At 43.1% G+C, this 23,218-nt stretch overlaps 1 long non-coding RNA gene across 1 annotated transcript in view; it reads right to left on the bottom strand.

Moving 5' to 3' along the window:
• Positions 1 to 604: 604 nt before the first annotated feature.
• LOC138921464 (uncharacterized) overlaps positions 605 to 23,218 on the bottom strand; it is a 31,148-nt gene continuing 8,534 nt past the window's right edge. The window contains exon 3 of the long non-coding RNA XR_011434056.1: positions 605 to 820. This is a non-coding gene — a long non-coding RNA (uncharacterized lncRNA). The remainder of the gene's footprint in view (positions 821 to 23,218) is intronic.

A 23,218-nucleotide genomic window follows, 5' to 3' on the forward strand; every position in this document is an offset into this window, starting at 1 on the left:
CCATCAAATGAAGTTGGACCGCAAATGCTGTTAACAGAGGAAGGAAGGGATGCCAGGCAGCAGATACATTAGATTTCTACTACAGAGCATCCAGGTGTCCTGCAGGGATTGTAGAAGTGAGAGAATGATAAGGTTTTAAAAAGAGAGAAAGAACACATAAAACGTAAAACTGCATAAAAGAGGTAAAGGGTAAATATTGGAAATGAGAGAGGAACAGCAGGGCTGGCAAACTATGGCTCCTGGTCAAAACTACTTCAGGCCCTGCAGGTGAATCGATCCAGCTTTCAGGGATGTGTTTGAGACAAGAGTCAGAAGAACTTCTCAGAAGTTTGAAAACTTTTGTGAAAATTTAAATTCCCCTTTTGAATTCAGAAGCCCTAGTAAGTTGTAGGCAGATGATAAATGTGAAGGATTTAATTTCTACCATAGGAAAAGATTGTTTTCCCTTCATGGACCAATTTTCACATAACACAGAAGTGAATGAAAAAACCAACTGAGAAATCAGGTAGATAAACAGATAAAAAATAACAAAAAGAAGAAACTGAATGGAAGGGTGTGGTGTAATGCAAGCCTTTTGTCACTGAAGGAAACATTTTGAAGGCCATTTGGTGTTAGTTCAAGTTTAATTCTTGCATCTCACAATAACTTGTATCAGAGAAAGAAAATACTCGTGGACTGGAGATCTCACTGTCCTCTGGAAGGAAGCCGGTGTGCTTTTTCTAGCCAGCAACACTCCTGTTAAACGACTTGATAGGAGAGTTCTACATGCCTCCTGGAACCTCCTAAGTGTGCAGGGTTCCATTGTCAACAGGTTTCACAACTGTTTGAAATAATAACCATCAAGATCAATGACTTTTTCATTTTTGTTTTTTTACTCCAAACTGTGTGTTTACAAATACAAGCATAAATAACAATTGGCTGCATATGTTGTGTACCTACAAAGCACCATGCTAGAGCTTTTCATCTCACTGGATCACCACAACCATCTGTGAAGTGGGTAATATTATTACCACTTACATATGGGGACATGGGACCCCGGGTGTAGAGCCAATATTCGAACATGGGTGTGACCCCAGAGGTTGCATTCTTAATTTCTTCAAAGTCTTCTGCTGAAGAGGAATTCCAGGTATTTTCCCCAAAGGCAGGCGAATCTGCTTTTTCACCTGTACACAATCGGCATTTTCTTGAGGCAGGGGGTAAATTAAGGAGAACCTTGCAAAACATACTTTCATACCAAATATAAGCTAAAATTCCAATGACTTGCTGTTGGTTATCAAAACAGAGATTAACAGTCTGAGTCGTAGAGTAATTTCTTTCAAATTTGGCTTCAGCGCCCATTGCTAAGTAATTCGAAAACTGGGCCAAAGGCGTGGGAATGGCTTGAGTGACGTCATGATTAGGCAACTGGATTCCCACCCTGGGAGGCTGAGACCTGCATTCGAGTGTGCACCTCTTCCCACCCCCCAACTACCCGCCCATTCACAGTTCAGATTAAGCGAGTTGCTCCCTGTTTTGTGGTTTTTATATCCAGCAGTGCAGCTACCCAATGCGCTCTCCTCTTTCAGGCTGAGCTGCCAACTTTCCATTCTGGGCTCCAGAATTAAGACAAAGCAAGGCCGGAACTTTTATTTTTTTCTCCCTTTTGGCAGCAGCGTTTTTAATGGAAACCTGATTCACTTGTCACCAAAAACACACAGAGAGTGCTGCATCAGAGGAGCTGGACAAAACCTCCTCACTGGGATCCTGTTTCAGGGGTGATCACCTTGCATTCTGAGAAGAGTTCAGAGAAAGACCAGAATGGCAGCTCTTCCCGAGGGGTTGGAGGGAGCATCTCTGAGACCCTAGGGAACAGTCTTGAACAGAAAAGTTCTTAACGCAGGAAGATGCCAAATTGTGTCAGTCCTGTGAGGTTCGCCCTCTCTAGGATGAAACTTCCACAACTTAACAATATCAAATATAACAATACTAAGATTCAAAACTTTTTAAATCTTATTCAAAAACCATCTTATTGTTTGTTCTCAGAGATGAGCTCTGCCATTTACTAGCTCCTGGTCAAACTGTCAAATGGGAAAGATTATGGAAATCCCTACTTCATGGGTTTGTTGTGAGGATTCAATGAGATAAGGGGCATAAATCAGAGAGCTACACGCAGAAAGCAGCGCCTTAATGGTGGGGAAGAATCTATTACTACCATTTACTGGCCAGGTAAACTAGAATAAATTATTTGACCTTTCTGTGCCTCCATTTCCTCATTCAAAATGGGATGGGAATCATAGTAATAGTGTCTCCTCATAGGCTCTTGCGGGTGTTCAATGAGTTAATATGTGTAAATCATCTAGAACCATCCTTAACATATAATGTGTCCTTTATAAGTGTGTTCCACCATCACTATAGTAAATGTCCAATAAATGGTTTGTATGGATGTATTATTAGGGCACAGCTATCTTTTTATGTAATTCTGCATGCAGTCTTTCCTTCTTTGACTCTACAGGCTAGCGTTTAGATGCCTACAGATGGCCTTAGGTAGATGTGGCCATCTTTGCCTGTGCACAGAAGCAGGATATGGCTACTCGGGCTGAGCTCAGGAAGAGAAAGATAAGTATTTACTGAGTACCTATTATGTGCGAGATACTTTGCATGTATAGATTCATTTGATCCTCATAATAATCCTGAAGGTTAAGTTATAGTTACATTATAGTAAATGTGCTGTCGGTGAGAATGAATGTGCTGAGAAATATGAATTTACCCAAAGTCACAAAGCAGGGAGCAGCAAAGCCAGGGTCTGAAGACAGATCTGTCTGACCTTAAAAGCCCACATCTTCCCCCTGCCTCCTGCCTTGGGAAGGAACTCAGACTGAGCATGTATCACCATCCTGCTCAGTGAAATCAAACCTTGCTTTTAACAGAAGACAGCATCTTTTATTCCACATTAGAATATAGGGTTAAAGAGGCAGACACCCCTGCTGATAAAAATTCTCACTGATATGTAAGCATCTGACATAAGATCCTTTCCTGATATCAGATTTGGTTGTGGCAGAAACAAAAGGGCACTGGTCCCAGAAAAGGGAGGCCAGATGAAATTTAGGTCGCCACTTACCACTTCCTGGTCAGTTTTACTTGCTCTAGAAAACTCTAATTTTTAATGTCTGGCCCTTGCAGGGTTGCCAGACTTTAAAGTATATATCCCTCTATGTATATTTTAGTCTAAGTGTGTCTCCTGCAATATTTGAGACGTACTAAAAATTTTTGAATCTGAAATTCAAATTTAACAGGATATCCTGTATCTTACCTGGCAACCCTGTTTCCCTGACCTGAAAGCTTTCCATTGGGTATGTCACAGGTAAAATACAGGACGCCCTGTTCAATTTGGATTTAAGGAATTTAAGGGGAAAGGGGGGAATTCTTCCCTCCCCTACACTGAGATCAGAGAAATAGTCCCACTGCTTTCCTAACCCACAAGTTTAAAATGAGCTTTGAGCTGCAGTCAGGAATGTCTGGTCCGAGCTTAGCAACAGCACTTCCCACAGAGTACCAAAAAGGACCCATTGATGCCGGGAGTGTTACCAGGGCTGAGAGCAGCAGTGATGGGATGTTGAGGAAGGGTGGATGGTCTTCACACTGTGCTTTTGAGCCCCGGTATTCGTTTTCTACTGCTGCAGTAACAAATTACCACACAGTTAGTGTCTTAAAACAACACCCATTTATTATCTCACGGTTTCTGTAGCTCACAGGTCCAGGCGAGCTTTACCACATGCTCTGCTCAGGGTCTCCCAAGGCTGACATCAGGAGGTTAGCCAGCCGGGGCTCTTTCTGCAGGCTCGCGGGGGGCGGGGGGGGGGGGGGGGGGGGGCGGGATTTGCTTCTAGACTCATTCAGGTTGTTGACAGAATTTACTTCCTCCTTCGCAGTTGTAGGACTAACATCTCCCTGTCGTGGCTGGCTGTTAGCGGGGCATCATTCCCAGCTTCTAGAGACCACCCACTTCATTGGCTCATGGACCTGTCCATCCTCAAAGCCAGCACCAGTGCCTCAAATTCTCATCCCTCAAACCTCCCTGACTTCCCCTTCTGCTGCATTTTTCTGATTTCTGCTTTCTTCTGATGCTAAAAACTTGTGGGATTACATTGGGCCCACCCAGATAATCCAGGATAATCTCTTTATTTAAAGGTCAACTAGCTAATAACCTTAATTTCATCTACAAAGTCCCTTTGCTATGTAATGTAGTATATTCACAGGCATAACACCGAGGGGCAAAGCTTATGGGGTCAAAATTCTGCCTACCACAACAGGCTGTGGAAGTTGACAACTCATTCTGGCCAGGACTGTACAACCTCCTGAAGCAGAAGAACAACCTCCCATAAAACAAGGGGGTACAGGTGTTCACATACCCACTTCTGGTCCAGTGGGAGATAATCAGGGTGGAACCAAAAGAACTCTGTTCTGATCCAGCTCTGAACCGACCACACCAAGTGACCTTGGACAAGTCATTTAAAGTCCCTGGGTCTCCAGCTACTTTCCCTGGAAGATGTAACACCCTGGATGAGGAGTCCTGGCCAGACACCTATGAGGGATTTTCAGGCCTGCGTGCAGGTGATTACAAAGGCTTTCCTGGCCAGGCTGCGTGGGGGAAGCTGCATCCTCAGCCCAGACTCGGTGCACAGCCAGTACACTGCAGTCTCTAAAGGAAGTTGCAGGCAGGACTCAGGCCCCTGCCCGCCCTGCTCTTACATGACCCGCACCCCTGGCCCAGATGCCTCCATCTGGAGGCCTCTTTCCCGGGACGCTTTAGCAGAGGCCTCCCTCAGGACACTGCCAAGACCTCATTGTGCAGGAGGGAAGGAAGAACCTCGAAGACTCTTTTTCCCTACACTGACTTTGTATTCTGTACGTTTCCACCCCAAGTCCTCCTCCCCTCTGCTACCCAACCCCTATCCCGGCCCTGAGTCCATCAACTGGCAGGAGCCTTTTGCTCAGGTCTCCCTCGGTAGTGAGACAATTTCCCTGTGTGCGAGGAGACATCTGACCCTTGCCTGGTGCTGTTCCATGGGGAAAATGGAACAGGAGGCAGGGCACTGTCTCCACTCTGGCTTCTTGCTTATATTATGGTGGTAAGTGATTAAGGCTTGACTGTCATTTTCATTTTGGCTTGTCTTAATCGGTTATGCTGACGATATCCAGCAGTCCAGCTCTCTGCAGCTCAGCAGAGCTCTTGACAACACTGGACAGCCTGGCTGCTCTAGCAGTGACATGAGTTACATGGCTCACCCACTCAGTAACATTTATTCAGCACCTACAATGGTGTGCCAGGGACACAAAGATGAGTAAGACCTGTTCCATCACTGGTAGGAAGGTTACATTCCAGTTGAGGCATGTGACTGATTAATTATGACACAGTGTAATTAATTCTCTCATCAAGTAGTTTTTGAAAGACTGACTTCTTGCTTGAGATCTCATATAATCCTTACAATGCTTCTTTGAGATAAATTTTATGGTGCTCTTTACTTTAGAGATAAGTAAACCAAGGCTCAGAGAATAAAATATTTTGCTCAAGGCCCCACAATCAATAAGTGATAGATCAGGATTCCAACTCAGGACTTGTGATTTACATTCAGTGCTGTCTCTCCTTCACCCCAGCAAGAGGGAAGTTCTATAAGGCCACAGAGGAGGGGACTGGTTCTGCCTGGGGTTAACGAAGGAGGGGAATGCTGTAATACTTCAGGTCTTTGCAAAAGTAAAGTGTTACGTACGATGGTTACTGCTATTACCATCATCACAATGCACACTCTCGCTACTTTTAATAACTGAGGTAAGATAAAAGTTCCAGGTCATCTGTAAACCGTCACGTAGAGACCTGCCTTCTCTCTGAGGTGGAAAGCCCTCTGTTGTCTCCATCACTCATTCAGTCAGTTCCTCTGAGCCTGTGCCAAGGATACTAATGCTCAAGACATTGGTGCACAAGGCCTCCTCCAGAAGGGTTTTGGGAGAGTCTGTCTTTACATAATGACCCATTAAACACAATGACTCTCAAAAACGCTGGTTCTTTAATGAGGCCATTTAAGGATCAGAGTCCTATCTGGACATAAAGGAATCCATTTAGTCCATTTCACTGGCTTGGTGGAAAAAGCTAAACGTGGGTGTTTGCAGAATGCTGGGTAACAATAAAGGGTGCAGCCCTGGGAGCTAGAAGGAGAGCAAAAGCAAGCATGATGTCATTGCCTCCTCCCTAAAAGGTTTCCTCTCAGCTTCCATGAGTGTGAAGTTGTTGGCAAATATTTAAGATAAGTGCTCTTGTCAAGATCCACTCGCTGGTGCTCTAGAGCTGTGTCCACACAGAGGGGAAGGCCATGGAGCCCAGCCCTGGCATGTGCCCCTCCAAAGGTGGCTTCTTCTCATTTGTTTATTCCACCCTCGCTTCCCAGTCCTTCTTCTTTTCCAGGTTCCTCATGAAAAACACAGCAGTCCATACAGACTCCAGAGGCCCTGCCTCCAGGCTTTGCATCTGCCCCTGAAAACTTCTGCAGCCACAGAGCAAATCCAATTTTCTTGTCTCAGGTCACCTGCAGATGGATATAAATCAACTGGCCCCACTGATCGGTTATGACACTCTCTTCCTTCTTTTTTTTTTTTTTTTTTTTAAAGATTTTATTTTTCCTTTTTCTCCCCAAAGCCCCCCAGTACATAGTTGCATATTCTCTGTTGTGGGTCCTTCTAGTTGTGGCATGTGGGACGCTGCCTCAGCGTGGCTTGATGAGCAGTGCCATGTCCGCACCCAGGATTCGAACCAACGAAACGCTGGGCCGCCTGCAGTGGAGCACGCGAACTTAACCACTAGGCCACAGGGCCAGCCCCCACTCTCTTCCTTCTTAGATCTCAGTTCCTCTTCAACAATAAAGCTTCAAGCCGCCAACAAGGAAGATTGAATTTTATTCTGCTGGGTTCAATGGTAGCCAAATCATAACCTCACTCAACGTCAGCCTTCTCAGTTATCAAATAGGACTAGTATATGCATTCGTTATCTCAAATTTTATAAAATACTTTAAATTTATTGGAGAAGGATCCTACAGAGCTACAAAGTGTCATTGCTCTTATTGGCTATTGAGTAGTAATAGTTATAATTGGAATCCCCATTCATTTGTATTTCTTCTCTTAATAAACATCTATTGAGCACCCACTGCATGCAGAACCCTCTGCTGGACACCCATGGGAGTACAAAGACACAATTGCTGCCCTTCCAGAATTTAGCATCTATCGCTTAAAACAACCATAGTAGAGTGCTGGAGAGGAGGAAGTAAAAGGCGTCCTAGGTGGTGTGTCGTGTTGGTTCTGAGCAACGTGTCACAAAATTTGATATTTTGAATAACCAAACAAGGCCAATGCTGACACAGCTGGTTTCTCTCACGTGCCTCTTTAGCCATCTCAGAGGCAAGGCCCTGGCAAGCCCCTAATCTTCTTTTGGGCTTAATGTACATGGTTAGTTTGGTGTCTGCCAAAGGCCAACAGACTTAATTTCAGGTCCGTTAGAGGGCACTTTGGGCCTTTAATGCAGTCATCGATAATTCATGAGACTCAAAGGAGACACTAAAATCGTTGGCTCTCTAGCCCTAACAGGCAGGCCTGAGAATTTTGGGGCGGAAGCATTTTGTAAGGGATTGGAGGAGCCACGCCTTGGTTGGGTCAGGGAAAGTGATGACTCACCCTGAGCTACTTAGGTTGGGCAGGAAACAGCTGATTCTCCTGTTGCTGTTCTAGGCGGGGCCTACATTCCCCTCGTGGGGTGGACAGGTTGCATTAGGATTTTGGCATGAGTTTAACTGCATAGGTTCTTCCCAGAGATTCGGGAAAAGAGAGTTGAGCAATAGGATGAGCTAATCTAGACGAATAGGAAGGAAACGTGGTACTCTGCCAGGCTATCCCCTCGAAGTAGATGACAGCACATCTGCACTCTGGAGCCTCTTAGGGAGGTGAGTGGAACCAGAGGAGCACACGACAGACAAGCAATCCTTTCCATGCTATTGGCTTCGGAGCTCAGAGCACCAGGCAAGAAACCCCCACAGTTGTAGTTTTCCAGGGACTGCGGCAGCCTGCTGAGATCCTCTTGTGTGGGCTCTGTTGGGTTGAACCTCGGCTCGGCCATAGTGACCTTAGCTTACTTCCATTCTTTGTGTCACAGAATCCTCATTTGTAAAATAAGGTGAACCATAGAAGCCACCTATTGGGTTGTTTGTGTGGATTAAGGAATCAAAACATAGAAGCACCTAGAACAATGTATGGTTCAGAGTTAGGCCTTAATAAACGTTTAGCTATTTATATGAAGGAGTCAAGAGGAAGGCATGGATCAACACCAACAATTGGTACAGACACTGATTCTTAAATTATGGCTGGGGCTTGGCCCGGTGGCACAATGGTTAAGTTTGCATGTTCCACTTCGGCGGCCTGGAGTTCGCCGGTTCGGATCCTGGGTGCAGACCTATGCACTGCTTGTCAAGCCATGCTGTGGCAGGAGTCCCACATATAAAGTAGAGGAAGATGGGCACGCATGTTAGCTTAGGGCCAGTCTTCTCAGCAAAAAGAGGAGGACTGGCAGCAGATATTAGCTCAGGACTAATCTTCCTAAAAAAAAAACCCATAAAGTACAAATCAATAAATTACGTTTGGAAGTAACCTTATGTTTCTCCTAGTTTTAATAAGCCATAGTAAAGACGTGGAAGTGACTGTGCGCCAGTTGAGCCCCACCTGGTTACAGTTCTTTTCTTCTTCTAGACCTGGGGGTGTGCTTCCTCCGTGGTCTAACCAGAGTGTCTCAAACTCGAATGGGACATAAACCACCTGTGGGTCTTAGTAAATGCAGATTATGACTCAGGAGCTCTGGGGGTAGCTGAGAGTCTGCATTTTTATCAAGCTCCGGGTGATGCAACTGCTGCTGGTTCATAAACTCTGAGTACCAAGGATCAAGCTAGCACAGTCCCAAGAACCCCCTGTGAGGATGGAAATCTTGTGTATCCGCACTGTCTAATACAGGAGCCACGAGCCGCTAATCACGTGTGATTATGGAACACTTGAAATGTGGCTGTTGGAAACTGAAGTTTTAATTTTATTTGACTGAAGTGTAAATAACCACGTGTGGTTAGTGGTTAGTGACTACAGTAATGGACAGCACAGCTGTAGACCCTTATGCCCAGGAGGTCAAAGTCATGAGTTGGATCCTTGTTAAAGTCACAGACAAAACTATGTTCAGGACCATACGTTATACCTTAGATGACAATGGGGAGTGAGAAAAAAGGTGTTTTGCTCTACCCTGTCCATCTATATACCCAGAAAATACAGTCAAAGTACATGCTCTGGTATCTGTAAATGTTAGTAGAATAACCTTCCTATTTGCAGATAAAATTCCTGGGAGAGCTGTCTGATTGAGTTCCTTCCCTCACCTCTGGACCTGGGGCTGGAACCACTGTTTATCATCTGCGTGTTGGAAAAGCAAAAATAGAAAGAAGTTATTTCATTAACATTAATTCGGTGCTATCCTCAGCTCTGTAATTTCCACTTCTTAGTTGTTTTCCTTGCGTGTCTTCAGTGTGTACCCTTGCTAGCCAAACACATCATAGAAATAGTCATTCTCTGGGCGGCTGGCCCCGCGGTCGAGTGGTTAAGTTCGAACGCTCCACTTCGGTGGCCCAGGGTTTCGCCAGTTCGAATCCTGGGTGCGGACATGGCATCACTCATCAGGCCATGCTGAGGCAGCGTCCCACATGCCACAACTAGAAGGACCCACAACTAAAAAAAACAAAAAACGAAAAAACACAACTATGCACCAGGGGCTTTGGGGAGAAAAAGAAAAAAATAAAATCTTTAAAAAACAAAGTTAAAAAAAAAAAGAAATAGTCATTCTCTGAACTTAAAAAATGGAAAGTTGAATTAACTTACATAGGTGAAAAGATCTTTATCTGACTGTATTGATAAATCATAATATGAGAACTTGGAATGTTTGATAAAGAGGAAGTTTTCCCAGGTTGAAAATTACATCTAAGTCTTTAGCTTTCTTCCAGGTTGTTCCAAATGATCTTTGATCTCTGCCAATGCTTTCTTGGACGTGATAGACGTGTCAACATCCCGGGTAAATAGTGATGAGACTTACACCCATGTCGGTGACAAATAACTGACTCTGATCCAGACACAGAGCTGGATTCTGAATAAATCCAGGGCCTAGTGCTTTAGAATTGATATGAAGAGGAAGCCAGTCCTGTTTTTCACTACAGCTTTGTGAGAAATTCGTCAATGCTCTTACCTGCTTTTGATATTACACGAAAGAGGTCAATTTCAATCATCTCCAAGTTACTGGCAGATTTTAGAAAAGACACTGAGCATTTTTTCCAACACTTTGCATTTTTAGCAGAGGAATATTTGGAAACATAGACAATACTTTATACATAGGTACAAAGTAAAGAGCTATTATATTAGCTATAGTTATACATTACATATAGCTATAGTTAGGAGAAATCCCTATTGCAACAAATATCAAATTGAAGTTAATGACAATTAGAAATTTAATATTTTCCTTTTATTTCATGATAGCAGAAAGTACTTTCTATATCCACATTGGATTTATTAAAAATATCATAAAGGTAGAGATATTGAGAGACTATCCAATCTATGCCCCCATACCATGCTACCAAGACGTGTGTATAGAAAAAAACAAGTGTTGAATAAGAATCATTGAATTCTTTTTCAAAGACAAAGGTGAGTTTCCTGTCATGGCGAATAGTGAGAGGGGGACTTTTGCAATCAACTTTCACATAGAAGTTAAAGTGGGTTTAAACATTAAATGCCTTTAACAATGTCTTAATTTCTCTTTCTAGCTATCTCTGTTTTTTAACAGTGAGACAGATTTTCTTTAGTCCTTTGTCTGTCCCATATCTTCTTCCACTGGAAAGATATGTCCTCTGAAGTAACCATCAAACATACCCAGCATTGTGCAAGGTATGATACAAAGACATAAAGAACACATACAGAGACCGGCCCAGTGGCGCAGCTGTTAAGTGCTCACGTTCCACTTCTCGGCGGCCCAGGGTTTGCCGGTTCAGATCCCAGGTGTGGACATGGCACTGCTTGTCAGGCCATGCTGTGGTAGGCGTCCCATGTATAAAGTAAAGGAAGATGGACGTGGATGTTAGCTCAGGGCCAGTCTTCCTCGGCAAAAAGAGGAAGATTGGCAGTAGTTAGTTCAGGGCTAATCTTCCTCAAAAAAAAAAAAAAAAAAGAACACATACAGAATTCCTTCCCACAGGCAATTTAGAATGTATCTGGAGAGACAACCCTGCATATATGAAGCAGTTGAACATATAAGGAACATACGTGATTGAAGACCGCTCACCAATCACATACAAAAGCTAGAGTGGTTGACCACAAGAAAGAAAGGGAAAAACATCTCAGTGAGGATTCCCGATGTAAGCCTGATGGCTGGGAAGTAACTGCAGAAAACCAGGCCAATATATTGAATGTCCTGGGAGAGGCTGAACTAAACATCTAAGGCTAAGAGTCTATTTTGCAATGATAGCTCATTTAGGCAAAGGCAGTCTGGGCACACAAGGCCACAAAGGTGACGGCTCCTGAAACAAAGCCCTTAATAAAGCTTATATTGTACACCTGTTGGGTATGGACTGGCTAGTCCAGTTCTTCAGGGGTGTCTGGGCCCATGGATGACAACACCCTCAGCTGGACATCTTCTGCTTAGAAGAAACAGAGAAGTACATATATGGATCACAAACTCAGGAGTAATGCAGAGATGTGGGACCTGGTGATTAGACCTGAATCAGGCAGCTGAGTCACCAGGATCTCAACCAGTTGCTTCTGGGACATTTGAAGCTGCATGTTCCTTTTGCTTATTAATTGCCTTTCAGAGAAAGTGCTGGGTAATGTTTGGTCACGTTTAAGTAAGGATCCTGCTTTGACCATCAGCCTGGGAAAAAGATCAGGCTAAACTTATGCTGCTTTTACACAGCACCTTTGGAGATGTATCTTTGCATTGTGAGCTGCATCCTTAATAAAGCATATTCACAAAAGCATGTTGCTGAGGCTAAGAGAAGAAGGCAGTGCAGGGGCAGAAAACCTTTCCTTTCGTCCCTTCTAGGTTCCTTGGCCGGTCTAGTAATTAAATTGACATAAGACAGATTAACAGGAGGAAAACAAATTTAATTTCATATGTATGAGAGCCCCACAAAAATATGAGACTCAAAGAAGTGAGCAAAGCAGGCCGCTTTTATATCTTTTAGACAAAGAAATAATAAATTTGTGAAGAATTGACAAGACAAATAAGTTTGGGTTTGGGGTAGTAGATGAGTGATGAAGTAACAAGGTTTGTTGATCAGCCTTCTTGGCCCTAAATTCCTACTACTGGTGATAAGGATGCCTTTTATCCTCCTGGTACAAGGAGAGTACCTTTCACGTGGGAGATTTATTTCCTGCTTTTAGGGGGATAAATGAGGGTCAGAGTGTCGTTCTTGCACCAGCTATGTCTTAAGTAACTTTAATTCAAAATAATCAATATTCCAAAATGGCATATTTTGGGGTGGCATATTCTGCTCCCCTTCAGCAGGAAATAAAAGCAGGCAAATAGTCAAGGTCTTAGGAAATGCAGAAACTGAGGAATAAGAGACAAGAGTGTGGCCTTGATAAATAATGAAGCTTTACAGAATAAACAAGGGGAAAATATTATGATAACTTAAGAATGTTTCAAAATTAACTCCTATAAATTAATGAGATCAAATTGAAAATGGCACCTGTTGAAATACATAATAGCAGAGAGATGAAGATATATAAACATGTTTTCAAAGTTTTCAAGTTTGAGAACTAAGGGATACTAATGAGATTGTGTCCACATGGCAACACGAACAGATTTTAAATGTTAAAAATACACACAATTATTTCCTTTACTCAGGCAAATGCCTAGACTGCTGCCTTTTCCACTAAACTGATGAATAGGCCTTTGTGTCAGTTGTCCTTGAGACACAGCTTTGTTGAGAATTGCTGCGGGATGTGGAGGGAGAAGTGCTCTGTAAAGCAGTTTTGAAGACAGGATAGTTCTTTTTTTTTTTAATTTGTTTTTTTCTTTGGTTTTTGGTTCTTTATTTAATTGCAGTAACATTGGATTATAACATTATACAGTTTTCAGATGTACATCGTAATATATTTCGAATTCTGTGTAGATTATATCATGTTCACCACCCAAAAACCAATCACAGTCCATCACCACATATGAGCCCAATCGCTCCCCTTGCCCACCCCTCTCCCCCCTTCCCCCATGGTAACCACCAATCCAATCTCTGTTGCTATGTGTTTGCCCATCGTTGTTTTTATCTCCTACTTATGAGTGAGATCATACAGTATTTCACTTTCTCCCTCTGACTTATTTCACTTAGCATAGTACCCTCAAGATCCATCCGTGTTGTCACAAATGGCCAGATTTCATCATTTCTTATGGCTGAGTAGTATTCCCTTATGTATATATACCACATCTTCTTTATCCATTCATCTGTTGATGGGCACCTAGGTTCCTTCCAAGTCTTGGCTATTGTGAATAATGCTGTGATGAACATAGGGGTGCATGTATCTTTATGCCTTTGTGTTTTCAAGTTCTTTGGATAAATACCCAGCAGTGGGATAGCTGGATCATATGGTAGATCTATTCTTAATTTTCTGAGGATACTCCATACTGCTTTCCATAGTGGCCGCACCAGTTTGCACTCTCACCAGCAGTGTACGAGGGTTCCCTTCTCTCCACATCCTCTCCTACACTTGTTGTTTCCTGTCTTGTTACTTATAGCCATTCTGACCAGAGTGAGGTGATACCTCATTGTAGTTTTGGTTTGCATTTCCTTGATAGTTAATGATGTTGAACATCTTTTCATGTGCCTGTTGGCCATCTATATAGCTTCTTTGGAGAAATGTCTGTTCAGATCTTTTGCCCATTTTTTAATTGGGTTGTTGGTTTTTGTTGTTGAGACATTATGAGTTCTTTGTATATTTTGGAAATTAACCCCTCATCTGATATATGGTTTGCAAATATCTTCTCCCAATTGTTAGGTTGTCTTTTCGTTTTGTTGATGGTTTCCTTTGCTGTGCAGAAGCTTTTTAGTTTGATGTAGTCCCATTTGTTCATTTATTCTTTTGTTTCCCTTGCCCAGTCAGACATGGTACTTGAAAATATGCTGTTAAGACCGATGTCAAAGAGCATACTGCCTATGTTTTCTTCCAGAAGTTTCATGGTTTCAGGTCTTACATTCAAGTCTTTAATTCATTTTGAGTTGATTTTTGTGCATGGTGTAAGATAGTGGTCTACTTTCATTCTTTCGTGGCTGTCCAGTTTTCCCAACACCACTTATCGAAGAGATTCTCCTTTCTCCATTGTATGCTCTGGGCTCCCTTGTCGAATATTAGCTGTCCATAAACGTGTAGGTTTATTTCTGGGCTCTCGATTCTGTTCCACTGATCTGTGTGTCTGTTTTTGTGCCGGTACCATGCTGTTTTGGTTACTATGGCTTTGTAGTATACTCTGAAATCAGGGAGTGTGATCCCTCCAGCTTTGTTCTTTTTTCTCAGGAATCCTTTGGCTATTCGGGGTCTTTTGTTGCTTCATATAAATTTTAAGGTTCTTTGTTCTATTTTTATGAAAAATGTTGTTGGAACTTTGATAGGGATTGCATTGAATCTATAGATTGCTTTAGGAAGTATGGACGTTTTTAACTCTGTTAATTCTTCCAATCCAAGAGCACAGAACATCTTTCCATTTCTTTGTGTCTTCTTCAATTTCTTTCAACAATTTTTATAGTTTTCTGTGCAAAGATCTTTCACTTCTTTGGTTAAGTTTATTCCTAGGTATTTTATTCTTTTTATTGCAGTTGTAAATTGGATTGTATTCTTAATTTCTCTTTCTGCTACTTCGTTGTTAGTGTATAGAAATGCAACCGATTTTTGTATGTTGATTTTGCATCCCATGACTTGACTGTATTCATTTATTATTTCTAAAAGTTTTTTAGTGGATTCTTTAGGGTTTTCTATATATAAAATCATGTCATCTGCAAAAAGTGACAGTTTCACTTCTTCTTTTCCAATTTGGATCAACGGGATAGTTCTTAATGCAACTAAATATCTTCTGTTAGGGTCTTAGAAAATTTCCCAAATATGGAGCTTTCTACCTAAGCACATTTTCCAGAAAGCGCTCCTGTCCCTGTGTGAATCCAAAAGCTAAAAGGTCTCCTATGTATTGCCTACCCTTCCCTAGCAGGCCTGTTTGTCACCATGTATTCCCATTGCCCAAGGCATTGAGCGATCATTATGATTCTCTAGCCAGTTTAATATATTTGAAATGTGATTAAAGAGAAAAAAAGCAATAGAAAGGCATCACAACTAGATTTAATTATTGACTAATGAGTGAAAAAACGGTACTGGATTAGTCAAGATTCTTCTGATTGGAGTGATAGATTCCCAACTCAAACTAGCTAGAGCAAAAAGAGGAAGATATTCAAGAACTCGACTGTCTTATGGAGCCCAAAGAGAGAAATGATGCTGGGTCTCAGGAAGGAAGGACCCAGGCTCTCAAATCCTGTCAGCACTCTATCTTGCCCCTGCTTGGTGCACATCTGCCATTCCTTCGCTTGCTCAGCCAGTCAGGTCCTGAATCCTAACGTAATCACGACCATGTTACTGCTCGTGAGCACACAGATTCTTAACAGAGATGAGGCTTCTCTTTACTTTCCCCTAAAACCTTAATCCCTGCTGCCTTCCCAGTGGCTAGCCTTCCCTTCCAGGACTCCCAGGAATTCTCACCATACACCAGAGCAAGCTCGGTGCTTTTGTTCCCTCTGCCTGCTGAAATCCTAGTCACCCTTCAGGGTCCAGTTCAAATCTGTAAAATCCTGCCCAGTTCTTCCACCAGAAATTAACCCCTCCTTCCTGCGTGTGCCTCCAGCACTTTGTCTACACTGCTAAGTATGTTATTGATCTTTTACTTTTCTTTTTTTTTTTTTGGAGGATGATTAGCCCCGAGCTAACATCTGCTGCCAATCCTCCTCTTTTTGCTGAGGAAGACGGGCCCTGAGCTAACATCCGTGCCCATCTTCCTCTACTTTATATGTGGGACGTCTACCACAGCATGGCTTGACAAGCGGTGCATAGGTCCACACCCAGGATCCGAACCGGCAAACCCTGGGCCGCCAAAGTGGAATGCATACACTTAACCGCTGTGCCACTGGGCCAGCCCCTGTTATTAACCTTTTAAATTTCTCTCCACAGTGCTGGGAACAGCCAGTCTTGGCACCTAGTAGGGGCTTAATAAGTATGTACCAAATTGAGCCCAAGTGGAACTTCTGACCCAGCAGGTCAGTTCTTCACCAAGCAGGACACCTCACAGAAACGATCACGGCATTGACAAGCCTAGGGGTTGCCGCAAAGAGATGTACTCATATCATTATGTTAAATCAAGCAAGGAGGCAGGTATGACAACATGTAAATCCATCTTTCTAGATAGAAAAAAAGATAAAATAATGACTCAAAGTAACATTGGAAAGACACAGTAGTTTTGCCTTCTTTCCAACATTCTCCTTCATGTCAAGTATCTAAGCACCAAGTTTTGTCCTTCAAAGTCCTTTACTGGCCCCCAGCTTGATGACTTCAAGGTACGATTTCATCCCAACTTGATCAAGAGCCACCTCCCTCTGTGGCAAACTTCAAAGAGTAGGATGTAGGGGAAAAAAATCCTTTTTTTTTTTTTGTAAAAGTTCTTCCTTTGAAATGTGTTTTTCTGTGATGTCTAAGGATTTCTAGTAAGAAACAATAAAATAAAATAAAGCAATGCAGCTCTTGCCTTTGCCTTCAGAATCTTCTCTCGTCATCTGTGCTTTTGCGTCACTCCAGACAGCCAGCGCTTCCACCATCTTCTTTCTGTGCAACCTTCCACACATTCCTACCCGGAGATCAGCCTCCAACAGGGTCAGCCTTGCCCCTATCAGCTTAAAAGATTAATGAGCAAAGACAGCTGTGTATTCTCTCTCATTGTCAAGGGTGGGAGGCACTTTTCCCTGGCAAGGACTCCCTGGGGGCGTGTCACCTTCCACTTTGAGCTGCGATCACTATTGTTCCCTGTACTGAAGACTGTCTTGCAGGCAGGGGACAGTATTTCCCCCACCCAAAGGCATTGTGCTGAAAGGATTCCCTTTCCCTTATTGGTGTAAACCAGTGGCCTAAGTACAGTTGGTTCCCAGGGGTCCCTGGTACCAAATGTCTCACCTAGGGAGGTAGTGCCTCTGTGGTGGAGTGAAAGACACCACCTTGCTCCTGGCGACCAATGCCCAGAGCATTCTGGTTTGTCCTTGTGTCTAACAATTCAGGTTAAATTGCCTTTGATCCCTAAGACGGTGCTTTCAACACATGGCCCTTTGTAGATAGTAAGTCCCCACAATACAAATAAACCAGCAGCAAAGGGACATTTAAGCTTTAATTTGGTGGGGTGTTGTGTTTTTGTTAGTTTGATTCAATCACAATCCTCAGCTTGAGAAAAGAACAAAAAGGAGCAGCTTCCTGATCTACTCGATAAATTCTGGGCCTCCACTCTCTCACAGTCCGTGGGATTGAAGAGCCAAAACACTAGGCTGAAATAGAAAAGAAGGCACTGGAAAAAGGCAACACAAGATTCTATTTTTAAAAAATGGAACCCGGAAACTTGACTTGAAAGAGATCCCACATGTAAAGTTAGCTGAGGATGTTTATCAAATTTTTATTGTCTTATTTCTGTTTTAGGCAAGAAGTAACCCAGATTTCTCTTCAGGATATGAATTTTGACACCACTATTAGTGAACTTTGCATTCTCTTTCATTATCAACAAGCAATTTTATTTTCCATAGAGTTATAACTTATTTATAAAGAGAAGTTTTGTGGAGACTTTTGCTTACCAATGTTAAGAAAGAGAGAACAGGCCCAAAATGGAGTCACTTCTGCTAAGCCCGTGTCACCACACTGAGACTTCATAGCTAACCTAATTGCAGTTTTAGCCTCTCCCAAGAACGCAGTCTTAACCAGTCAGTCGGAAATTTTCTGGTCAGCACTAGTGAGGTAATCTGCCTGATAGATGCCTGCCATCCCCCAAAGGAAGTGGCCTGGCCTGAAACAATCCACTCTTTTCTAGTAACTTCTTTGTCTGCTCCCTTCTGCCATAAAAGTCTTTCATTTTGCATGGTTCTTCGGAGCTCCTTTCTATTTGCTAGATAGGATGCTGCCCGATTCATGAATTATTAAATAAAGCTACTAAGGTCTTTAAATTTTACTAAGTTGAACTTTGTTTTTTAACAGATTTGGTGGTGGGAACAAGATCCAAAGGACGCTTCTGATAGCATTGGGGACAACAAGAAACACAGGCGCTGGTACCCATGAACGCTTTGAGTTCTCTGTCTGTCTCGCCATTTCTGAGGGTGGTAGGTATGTTTCTCTCAGTTCTGAGCTCCTCTCTCTTTGCGCGAAGCTTCCAGTCTAATTGGTTTCCACAATTCCCCACTTGTTCGGAATCCTTCCCCGGATTCCACGCTGGGAACTGCTGGTGGTTCACTCTGCAGGTCCTCAGTGTTTGGAATCCCAGTCCACAGTCCCCATTCTTTCGAGTCTAGTGGTTCAATCCTTTCCCCAATCCCCAGATTCCAGTTGGGAAGTGCTGGTGGTTACCGGTCAGTGTCAGACTGTGTCTGACTTAGAAACCAGACTGGGTCCACTTCAGCTGGGTCCAGGGTCAGACTAAGTCCAACTTAGAAAGTGGACTTAGAAAGTCCGGGGTGGGACTGCGTCTGAATTAAGTTGGACTGGGTCCAATGTGAGGCCTTGGGCAAATAAAATTTTGTGTAAAGGCTGTTGTTAATGAGAGTCTCAGAAGACAAAAGCCACAAAATTGGTGGGCATGGTTCCACCACTTAAAAGCTGTTAGAGCTCTTGCCGCCTAACTCTGCAATCCCTATGTTAGGACAACTACTTGGTCATGGAACTGGTTAGATTGACATTAGGTCACCCGCCAACCTCAAGAAAATATCCATGCAACAAGGTATACTGCAAAACACCGGGCAATCCCCAACCCAGCAGCACATCCCTCTTAGGTATTAAGAGGCTCTGAGAGACCCAAATGCTCAGCTAAAAGAATGGGATCCTTAAATTACACAGAATTGAGCTCTCCATCTTCTGGCATACCTCCTTATTTTATGTCTAAGAACTGTGGTCCTGGAAGACACAAATATCTGCAAAATTGCAAAATCTTACTGAAGACAACCTACAATCATGATGGCCATTATGGGGAACATTCCAATGAGACAGGATCATTTATTTAAGAAGTGTACTTGAAAGCAAGGGATCCCAAATCAAACAAACAGAATGGGATACCTATTCTCATTGGTATGCAGAAGCTTCCAAAAGCCTTCCGGATTCCAAAATAGCATCATTAAAAAATCCATTACAAAGTCTAATGAAAAATTAAAGACACAAAAGGTACCTAGAAGACAATAAGACAGACATGACTCCTACAGCACCCCTCTACCCTCCTTTACCTGAGTACTCACGTTCTACTGATTCTCTGTCTAAGCTGCCTTTCCACTCTGAAGAGACTATTAAACAGTTACCTTTTAAAATAAAACCACCCAAGGCAGCAGGAGATCCTCCTCAGGTGTCTTTCGCTCCTTGGTCAAAGACCGAACAAAAGGCCATAGTTAAAGAATTTCCTAAACCCAAAGAGGATCCCCAAACGTTTTCTGAAGGATTTAGAGTCACTCTCAGGGTCATGACCCTGGACCGCCAGATCTTTACCAGCTTCAGCACATGCTGGTAGGACCTGGTGAAGCCCAAAAACAGATATGGAAAGCAGAATGTCATAACCTTGAGGATGATATTTGAGATCCTCAGTCTTCAACGTGATCCCTTCCTGGACCAGAAAAATCTCACAAAATTGTGATTAACCTTTTAAAAGCCATTCCTTCAGTTTTCTCTGCCCACGCTGATTAGTCTATTCAAATATGCAAACAAAAGAAAGGTCAATCTGTGGCAGACTTAAAGCCCGTCTGGAAGCTCTCTTCCTACAGAATTCTGGGGTCTATACAATAAATGAGGTTACCCAGCCTGCTCTAGCTGCCCTGTTTGTAAATGGACTATCTCCTGAGAATAGTAAATTGGGAAAAAGACAGAAAATAGGATGGGAGGCCACTGGTCTGACTGAACTTGTAACCACAGCTGAGTGCTTTGAAAGGACTTTGGAACAAGACCATAAACAAAGGTCCGCCAAGCTACTGACCGTATAACTACAACAGCTCCAAAGCCAGAGGCCCAAAATGACACCTGAGCCTCATGCACTGCACCCTCCTGGGAGCCAAGCATCAAAATGCCAGCCCAGGGATTGATGTCTCAACTGTAACCAATTGAGACACTGGAAAAAGGATTGTCCTCAAAGATTCTAGTAAATTCTTCAACAATAGCTCAAATGCCCTGGTATCTACCCCCAAAGGTGGGCCCCATATGGACCCCTCCAAGAGCTGAAAGGACTCCCAGGGACTTTCCAGTAAACTTCTCCCAGCAGTCCCCTTAAATAGCCAAGGGGAAACTAAAATTAAAATTAATGGGAAACCTTGCCAAGTTCTGGTAGATACTGGAGCCACACTCTCTACTTTAAACTCCCCTCTCATAGGACAACAAATCCCTTGGAATGAAAAAGAAGTTTCCACAGTGGGGGCGACTAATAAAATTCAGAGAGGGTTTCTCTCTCAACCAGTGCAAATGACTTGGGGACCTTTCATTGGAAAACATCCCTTTTTGCTCCGTGACACAGCTCCACTCAGTCTATTAGGTAGAGATCGCCTTTCTAGATTAAAACTGCTAATATATTTTGCCTCCAATGGAGACCTCACCTTAGAATTTCCTGACCAGGGGACAGCCCGGTGGCGTGGCAGCTAAGGGCACACGCTCTGCTTCGGTGGCCTTGGGTTCTCTGGCCCGGATCCCGGGTGCAGACATGGCACTGCTTGGCAAGCCATGCTCTGGTAGGTGTCCCACATATAAAGTAGAGGAAGACGGGCACGGATGTTAGCTCAGGGCCAGTCTTCATCAGCAAAAAGAGGAGGATTGGCAGCAGATGTTAGCTCAGGGCTAATCTTCCTCAACCTTAACCTGAACTTTTAGATTCCTTACAATCTGCCCTTGATATAGAAAAGGAAGAATTCCAGCAAAAAATCCCTAATTTAGCTGAGGTGCCCCAAAATTTGTGGGCTATTTCTTATACTTACATTGGGAGAATAAAAAGTGTAGAACCTATAAAAATTCAGATGACCTAACGAAACCTCTTCCTAAATTGCTTCAATATCCACTAAAGCCCGAGGCCATACAAGGCTTTATACCAACAGAAGAAGACCTGATCATCCAGGGGTTAAGTCTGCCCAGTACCAGCCCCTGTAACACGCCCATCTTGCCAGTCTGGAAACCTAATGGGTGAGGATGGCAATTTGTCCACGACTTGAGAGCTGTTAACGAGATAGTTATTCCCCGTTTCTTCTTTGTTCCAAATCCAAACAGCCTTTTGTCACAAGTTCCGCCAGACTTCAAATGGTTCACTGTCGCAGACCTTTGACCAGCCTTCCCCAGCATCCCTGTAGACCCCAACAGCCAATAGCCATCTGCCTTTACTTGGAGCAATCAACAATATACGTGGAAGATCAGGCCTGAAGGGTTCACTAAGGCCCCTTCTTATTTGCCCCAAGGACTCCACCAAGATTTCAGCACCCTCCAGTTCCCTGGGAAATCGACCCTTTGACGGTGTGTCGACAGTCTCTCTCTGTGCTCGGTTACCAAGGAGGCATCCATAACAGATTCCATTTATTCGCCACAAGAGTTACCTGAAAAAGGGCATGAAGTCTCCAAGGAAAAATTGCAGTTATCGCTAGACACCGTTCATTACCTAGGTCACAATCTAAGCACTGAAGGAATCCAGCTATCTCCAAAAAGAATTAAGCTAATCCAAGACTTCTCCAGGCCCACAGGAAGCAACGACTCCGTGGATTTCCAGGCCTGGCTGGCTAATGTCGACTACGGGTTCCTAATTTTTCTCTGTTGGCTTCTCTGCTTTATGAACTCACTATAATTCCAGTCCTTGATCCTCAGGAAGATAAACATAGGCAGGTCTTTATAAGACTAGAACAAGCACTGTGAGAATCTCCTGACCTATGGTTATCTAACTATTCACAACCTTTCACCTTATTTGTACTAAAAGAGATGACCAAGCCCTGGGAATGCTCACTCAAGAACATGGTAATAAACACAGGCCTGTTGCCTATTCCAGCACACATCTTGATTCAGTTGCTCTGCTTGTCTCAACCGCCTTAAGGCTATAGCTGCAGCTGCAAAGTCAGTAGAAGCCTCAGCAGATTTAACCCTAGGAAACGACGTTTATTTACAAACTCCACACACCGACCAAAGTCTATTTAACTCTGAATTCACTCAAGGTTTCTCTACAAGTAGACTAACCTTCTATGGATCCTTCTGCTTTTACCACCTAATCTACATCTTAAATCTTGCAACATTCTTTTGTTTTGTTTGTTTGTTTTTTGAGGAAGATTGGCCCTGAGCTAACACCTGCTGTCAATCCTCCTCCTTTTTTTTTTTTTTTTTTTGCTGAGGAAGACTGGCCCTGAGCTAATATCATGTTGCAATATTCTTAATCCTGCTACGTTACTACCTCTGCCTATAATGTCAGTCCCATCACCTCAAGGTAATAATGTCCCATTCTGTGACACCACATCCTGATTTATGAGGCACCCCCTTAACTAATCTTGATCTAATTCTGTTTGTTGATGGGTCATACTATAAAACTGAAAAAAGGAATTTCCAATCTGGTTATGCTGTTATTACCTGATATGAACTGCTTGAAAAGAGAAATCCCACTCAGACTAAATCAGCCCAACAAGCAGAGCTCCACGCCTTTACCAGAGCACGTCCGTTGTCAGAAGGACAAATTGTTACTTTTTTATCCTGATAGCTGGTATGACTTTGGGGTAATCCATGATTTGGGTATGTTATAGAAACAAAACAGGTTTTCCTACGTCCACTGGGGCCCCAATCAAAATTGGACAACAAGTAAACAAACTTCCTACAGCTATTCTACCTTATGAAATTGCTATTATTAAAATCGAGGCTCAGGGGCCGGCCCGGTGGCGCAGCA

The sequence above is a fragment of the Equus caballus genome, chromosome 29 (genome assembly GCF_041296265.1).
Source record: "Equus caballus isolate H_3958 breed thoroughbred chromosome 29, TB-T2T, whole genome shotgun sequence".
Classification (NCBI taxonomy): domain Eukaryota; kingdom Metazoa; phylum Chordata; class Mammalia; order Perissodactyla; family Equidae; genus Equus; species Equus caballus.